The 7,801-nt window shown below is 48.7% G+C and overlaps 1 long non-coding RNA gene across 1 annotated transcript; it reads left to right on the top strand.

Annotated features, from left to right (window-relative positions):
- Nucleotides 1-1,665: 1,665 nt before the first annotated feature.
- On the top strand, nucleotides 1,666-7,544 carry LOC105681092. Its single transcript, XR_001102455.3, has 2 exons — nucleotides 1,666-2,136; nucleotides 7,488-7,544. It is a non-coding gene; the product is annotated as an uncharacterized LOC105681092 (long non-coding RNA).
- The last annotated feature ends 257 nt before the right edge of the window (nucleotides 7,545-7,801 follow it).

The following is a 7,801-nucleotide window of genomic DNA, read 5'->3' as shown; positions in this document are numbered from 1 at the left end:
CCTATGCAACACATTTACACCACATAATATCAACAACAGCAACCACAATAGTCATACGGACGAGGAAGCGCTAACCACTAGTACATCAACTGACAAACGCTACACCATATCCAAAACAATAGCACAAAAAGTTAGAAACATAATCGAGAAAACAAAAAATAATAAAGCACCAGGAATCGACCTAATCAATGGCAAAATCTTGAAAAACTTTCCGCCAAAAGCGATAAGACAAATTACAATAATAGTTAACGTAATACTAAGAACACAATGCTTTCCTAAAATTTGGAAACTGGCACAGATCATAGTGTTACCTAAACCAGGCAAAGATCCACATTAAACTAAATCATACAGACCAATTTCATTACTTCCTATGTTCTCTAAAATACTAGAGAAAGTAATTTACGACCGCATAAAGCCAATAATCGAGAAGGAAAAATTAATACCGGATCACCAATTCGGATTCAGAAACAAACACTCCACTATAGAGCAAATGCACGGACTGGTCAATGAAATAATACTAGCACTACAAAACAAACAACACTGCACAGCCCTCTTTATGGACATCCAGAAAGCATTTGACAAGATAAACCACAATAGCCTACTTCATTCAATCAGCAAACAATTCCCGGAGCAGATATACCATTTAATTAAATCTTACTTTAGCAGCAGAACCTCCGTAGTAAAAATTAAAGACACATACTCGGAAGTTAAAGACATCAAGACAGGGGTTCCGCAAGGAAGCGTCTTAGGACCAATTCTACACACATTATACACGGCCAACATACCAACAACTAACAATAGCAAAATGCTGACATTCGCGGATAACACAGCTGTACTAGTCAGGCACACTAACCCTGTAACAGCGGTTACATTACTACAAGAACATATCACAAAAATAGAAAAATGGCATCAAGCTAAACAAATTAAATCAAACCCCGATAAATGCAAACACATTACATTCACACTGCGAAAACAGAAACCGCCAAACATTGTACTAAACGGCACACACATAATACAAACAAGGCAAGTCAAATACCTAGGACTCCACTTGGATATACGATTCACATGGAAACAGCATATTAAAGCAATAATAGACAAAATACAAATGGCAAAGAGACAAATGTACTGGCTAACAAGTCGAAAATCCAAACTAAGTATAGAAAATAAACTAAAAATATATAAAATGATCATAAAACCAATCTGGACATATGGAATACCACTATGGGGAACAGCAGCAATGTGTCATATAACCAAAATAGAGGCAATGCAAGCTAAAATATTCAGAACAATAGTAAACGCGCCATGGTACGTTAGAAACGAGGGCATTCGGAAAGACCTGGGAATACCAACGGTCAAGGAGGAGATTAACAGATGTGCAAGAAGTTACAGAGAAAGGATAGCAACGCACCCAAACCGGCTGGCAGGGGAAGGATAGCAACGCACCCAAACTGGCTGGCAGGGGAAACGATCGGCGCATCAAACATAAAAAGAAGATTAAAAAGGAAACACCCAACAGATCTCACAAAGGACATAACCTAACAAACACGATGATGGTACCCTGCTGGGGGTAGCCACCCACATGTTATATTAGTGTACCGCTATATTTTACCAAATGTCCTACTGGATAAATTGTAAAATTTAAATAAATAAATAAAAAAAACCAAGCATTAATCAGACCGATCATAACCTACGGCTGCCCAATCTGGTACAACATATCAGCCTCCCAAATGGAAAAAATTCACATATTCGAAAGAAAATGCATCAGGGCTTGCTTGAGTACATACAGATCCGAACACAGCGGATTCAAAAAATATGTAAAAAACAAAATAATTTACGACCTAGCCAACATTCACCGCATAGACTGTCACATCCTAAAGCTAATAAGAAACCACTTCGCGCAAGCGGCAAAAATAAACGAAAATAGCTTAATCTTCAATTGCCTATTTCCTAACAACGCATATTACAAAAACACTCTGACAACAGGCTGCATCCCCCAGAAGCTTTCCGATACCTAGACGAAAAAAACTACCTCCAGGACCAAAATAATATTCCAATAATCTATCACATAAAAAGAAAAATAGGGATCAAAACTATACTCTACGAAGAAAACTTAAATGGACAGACCGCAGACACTAGGTGGAGATACAACATGACTGAGAGTAGGGTTACCGACAGCGACTGAGGTTACCGACTATCGGTAAGTTTACCAACTGCGATAGAACTTGCCGAGCCGGTGGGGCTATCGGCGGTGACAGTGCTTACCGACCGTCGGTGCGTTTTTCCACCGCCGGTAAGGTTACCGATCGTGCTAACGCAACCGGCATTGGGTGCATTCGCAAATTGCGACCGTGCTTATCGACCGCGGTAAAAAAGATAACAATTTCGGTCGGAATATATAAAACGATAGTGGCGAGTATTTTTGGACATGAGTGAGAACATTCGGAAGGACGGACAAAGATAGTGCGACGACTAGCTACGGACACGGACTCTCTTTTGTTTTGATAGTAATATGGAGAAGTTAATGAAAGGAACTAAAATTACGGCTCAGGGGGTTTCGGAGCCTACAGGTCCTGTCGGTGACTCGAGTAGCGTCCCAGACTTGACCCGACGGTCATCTAGTGACTGGACGAACGACGAGGGGAAGGTCGGTCCCAGGGTCTCCTCTTGTTCGGTAATTACGACCGGGGATCAAGAAGCAATACGCTTCGCCAAGGAGGAGAAGGGGAAAGGAACCCCCACTAGGAGACTTCTGGAGTTCGACGAGGACATACAGGAAATCGCCGAAGAAGTTGGAGTTACTCCGCAAGCAGCGAAAAGAATAACGCCCACCAGCGGAAAGGCAATCCGAGTCGTCAAGGAGGAAATCTTGAAAGGCGACAGGATCGTCAAGTACTTAAGGAAGACGCCTGAGGAAGAAATGGCGTTCAGGCCGACGAGAAGTCTGGCTAGAAGCCCGCTGAAGGACGCGAAGGACGGAGCTGCCAGCACCTCGGAGATGGATATTCAGGCAGAGGTGTCGGACAGCGGCAGCGAAGTGGCGGCAGCAAGGGAGCTGGTAAGGAAAAAGGCCGCCGTGAGTAGGGAGAACAATGAGGAGGAGGACGATAAAATCGTCATAAGACTAAGTGAGTGGAAGGCGATGACGGAGATCATCGGAGAAGTCTTCCTGGAGATACACGGGCTGGCTAATAGGCTGTACCTCGTGGCGAAGAAAGACGCCAGTATTAAGAAAAGGAGGGAAGCCATTAAGGACAAGGCGGACAAGCTGAACGCCTTGTTGAACGAGGTCAGGAGCAAGAAGGTGGCTAGGATGGTCAGAGCTGGCAGAACGGCAGATAACAAAAGGAGGAGACCGGCGAACAAGGAAGTTTCCTACGCCGAAGTTTGCGGCATCCAGTGTGCGACGAGAGCGAAGGAGGGCCAGGTAGACAGCGATGGTAGGGGAGACTGGACCGTCGTCCGAGGACGTAAGGAGGGAAAGAAGAACAACCCTGGAATAGGGAAAGGGGTTGAGGCGGAGAAGGTTCTAGCGGTGGACAGGCCGAAACGAACTGAAAGGCCAAAGAGGAGCAGAAACAGACCCGAAGCCATCCTTGTCAAGGTGGGACAGGGAAGGAGTGGCTCCAGGTCTATAGAGACGTGATGGGGGTAAGGGAGACGCTGAGCGACAACTGTGGTATCAGGAGAACCAGGGCTGGTGATATCCTCATCGAGCTGAAGGCGGGAAGCGACGCCAAGAAGATCGGTGCGGAGCTGAACGCAGCCTTGGGAGGTAAGGCGAACGCGGTACCGATGCGGGACAAGACCTCCGTGGAGATAAAGGAGATAGATCCCTTGATGAGCAAGGAGGAGTTAGCGATGAAGCTAGCGGAGCAGCTGGGGATCGAAGACGTCGGCGAGGTCGAGGTGAGGACTCAGCGTCCTCAGGGCTGGCGCCGTAGGGCACGCAAACGGCGATAGCAACGCTGCCGAAGGCAAGAATGGGTCGAGTCAGAAGATCAGGGCCGGCTTGACGATAGCCACGTTAAGGGCGTTGCCCAACGTGGTTAAATGCTATAGGTGCCATTTGTTCGGGCATACAGCGAATAAGTGCTCTGCGATAAGCCCAGGCAAGGAGCTGTGTAGGAAGTGTGGAGGGAAAGACCACACGATAACAACCTGCGCTAACGCGCCATGCTGCGCGATTTGCAGCAAGGATGTGGGGGTGAAGTTCGACCACGTTACCGGGTCGTTAGCGTGCCCAGGATATAGGAGATTATTGAGAAGAAGATAAGGATCCTTCAAATCAACCTCAGTAGGTGTAGGCTGGCGCAGGATCTCTTGTATCAGCGGGCGATGGAGCTGAGGCCGGACATCGTCGTTATCTCCGAGCCTAACAGGCAGCTCCCATACTGGTACAACGACACCAAATCGGACGCGTCGATCTGGGTCACATTCTTCAATGGGAAGCTCCCGGACGAAAGCACGATGGTTAAGGAAGAAGGGGTGGTGGGTATCCGTGCTGGTGACACGTTTCTCATCAGCGGATACTGCTCACCCAATATCGGCAAGCGAGAATACGAAGAATATATAGACAAGCTGGCATCGATGACCGAAGACGGTACTAAGAACTACGACAAAGTCGTCGTTGCCGGTGATTTTAACGCGAAGACGACGTGCTGGGGAGGCACGACCACGGACAAAAGAAGAAAGGAAGAGTCTTGATGGAGACACTATGTGGTTACGGAGTGTTTCCACTAAGACTCAACCAAAAATATACGTTTTACCGGAACGGGAAGATGAGTTGCCCTGATGTAATCAGTGTGTCGAACAGGGTCAACGAGACACATAAGAGAAGCATCGTTCTAGACTGCTACACGGCCTCGGATCATTGCTACGTTTTGCACGAGTTTAGATCGAGGACGACCAGACGGATGACAGAGTGGCGGAGGTACGGAACGAAGGACTTAGTGCCTGACGAGATTTTAAGTAAGTTCGACGACTTGACGAGGGAGAACCTTAGCAAGGTGGACGAGGCGGACAAGACTGAGCTCTTGCAGAAGCGTATCGTGGCAACGTGCGAGGGTTCATTGAAGAAAGTGGGCTGTGCGACCAATAGGAAATATGCGAATTATTGGTGGAGTCCGAAGATCGCGGAATTGAGAACACAGATCCACAAAGCACTGAGGGGGGTCACAAGGGGAAGAAAGAAGAAGTCCAGCGATCAGCATCTCGTCGACGCTTATAAGGAGACGAGAAGACTACTTAAAAAGGAGATCGCCCAGAGCAAGGCGAGCTGGGCGGAATATTGTAAAATTCTGGAGAACGACCCTTGGAGTGAACCCTATCGCGTGGTCACGAACAGATGCAAGAGCAAAGGGCCGGTGAGCGACATGCCGATCAGCTCGGTTAGAACGATTCTAAGCGAGCTGTTCGTCGTGGGACACAGATCTTCGTGTCACGAGGGTGCCGAAGAAGAGGCGATGGACGAGGCTCAACGGAATCTTATTCTGGACGAGAGCGATGTCGTTGGCATCGCCGAAAAAATTAACGTGAAGAAGGCGGCGGGAATAGACGGTGTTCCGGGAGAGGTGGCGAGGGTGATAGCGTGTCGTAGGAGCGAGCTCGTGACCGGTGTGTTTAATAACATTACCGATACAGGGCGGATCCCCGAATGCTGGAAAGCGGCCAGAGTCGTGCTGCTGAGGAAACCGGGTAAGGACCTTAGACTTCCTAACCCGTATCGGCCGATGAGCATACTCCCAGCCCTAAGCAAGATCTGGGAGAAATGCGTGAAGACGATTATAGAAAGGTGTATCGGGGTGGACCCGTTTCACCGAAGACAATAAGGGTTCAGGAAGAGGAGGAGTACAGTGGACGCCGTCACGCAAGTGATGAAGTTCGCGGACATCTGTAAGCAAAAGAGATCGCCCTGGATATCAGTAATGCTTTCAACACATTGAGTTGGGAAAGCATCACGAGCGAATTGGACAGGAGGAAGTTGCCAGGGAAGATTAGCAGATTGATCTGACGGGGAGGAGGATCCTCGCCAGCAATCAACATGGAACGATGGAATACGAGGTGGCGGCAGGAGTTCCACAGGGATCGGTGCTTGGGCCTCTACTGTGGAACTTGGTGAACGACCGGCTGCTCGAGAGGCTCGATAACTTGGTGATGGTGAGGGCAACCGCGTTTGCGGATGATTTAGCCATCGCGTGTGCTATCGGGAGGAACGAAGGAGCTACCGCCAAGGTGAATACCATGTAAAGAATAGTGAATGACTGGTGCGCGAGCGTAGGCCTCAAAGTGACCAGAGAGAAGACAGAGGTCATGTTCGTCACCGGCATGCGGGTGCCGCTGGTGGTCGGGCTTAATTTGGGGAACACGGTCGTGGACACAGTCGAGGCAATTAAGTATCTTGGTGTCACGATCGACAGTCGCAGGAGGTTCGACGAACATATCGAGGCGGTTTGTGGGAAAGCTGACATCCTGACTGGAGCCCTTAGAGGCATCCTGCCGAATATCAACGGGTCGCCCAACTTGGCCCGATGGCTCTACTACAACGTCTGGGAGTCCGTTGTACTCTACGGTGCACCGGTGTAGGCGGACGCCGTCGACAGGGCGGAGAACAAGAGGGCAATGAAGAGGACCGCCTTGAGTATAACGACGACGGCCTACCGCACGGTTCCGCATGCAGCGCTTTGTGTGTTGATCGGCAATCTGTCGATCTACATCAAGGCGAAGCTGTTAAAAGGGTCGTACGAGAGGATCAAGATACAGAACACCAGGATCGGCGACGGTAACGACAGTGCCCTGAAGGATGAGCTGGAGGCGTTACGAAGGAAGACGTATGACAAATGGCAAGAGGAATGGGATGCGTACAAGAAGGAGAATATCACTAAGAAGTTGGTACCGAGCGCATTCCTCTTTGCCAGGAAGAAGAGGGATATGGATCATGACACTATGCAGCTGCTAACGGGCCACGGGATCTTTAGCAGCTATAGGATGAGGATTGGTAAGGACAAGGACTCCAGGTGTTTAGACTGCAGAGATCCGAACGACGACGCGGAATACGTCCTTTTCGCGTGTCCCAAATGGACGGACAAAAGGACGGAATTGGAGAATTGTCTGGGCGAGAAGTTAGACGTGGACAATCTTATGCCCACGGCCACCGCCAACGATAACAGCTGGAACAGATTCAGGCAGTTCTGCAAGACCGTCATGAGTCACAGGAGGGAGGTGGAGAGGACGATGGAGGCTGAGAAGAAGAGGATGACGAGCGCGGCAACCACGCGGAGATAGGATGACGAGTGGCTGATAAGGGCAACCCCGATGAATGCCGGACGTTTTGCCGGGGTTGTCTTGCCAGGAATTAAAGGAGAGGAAGGAGGAGGGGTTTTTAGTGGGTATGGCGACGACATCTGCCCGAGTCCCACATAACCCAGTGACACGGGTCACTGGGTATGCGTAACAGCATTTTCCCCTCCTCGCCACGCATAAAAAAAAAGGTGGAGATACAACATGGCCCTCCCCCTGAAAGACACTAAAGACAAACACAGAAAAAACACAAAAATATATTGGCGAATACATAATAAAATAAGAGAGAAAACCGATAGAACTCAATTTTCCCCCGTATAACACAGGTGCAAACATTATAATTATTGGAAATTTTTTTAAATAAACCTATTTAGCATCCCACTTCCCCCCCCCCCCCCCCCCCCCCCCCCCCCTCTCATCCCATCCCTCCCCAAAGTTACACAGCACCCAAAAAGTAGGCTACCGAAGCGTCCTGTTTTGCGTCCAAGTTTTCAGGACAGAAAAA

This window comes from Bombus impatiens, unplaced genomic scaffold (genome assembly GCF_000188095.3).
Source record: "Bombus impatiens unplaced genomic scaffold, BIMP_2.2 scf_0557, whole genome shotgun sequence".
In the NCBI taxonomy this organism is placed as follows: domain Eukaryota; kingdom Metazoa; phylum Arthropoda; class Insecta; order Hymenoptera; family Apidae; genus Bombus; species Bombus impatiens.
Note: the sequence above shows the minus strand (reverse complement) of the source record. Positions and strands in the feature narration are given on the sequence as shown.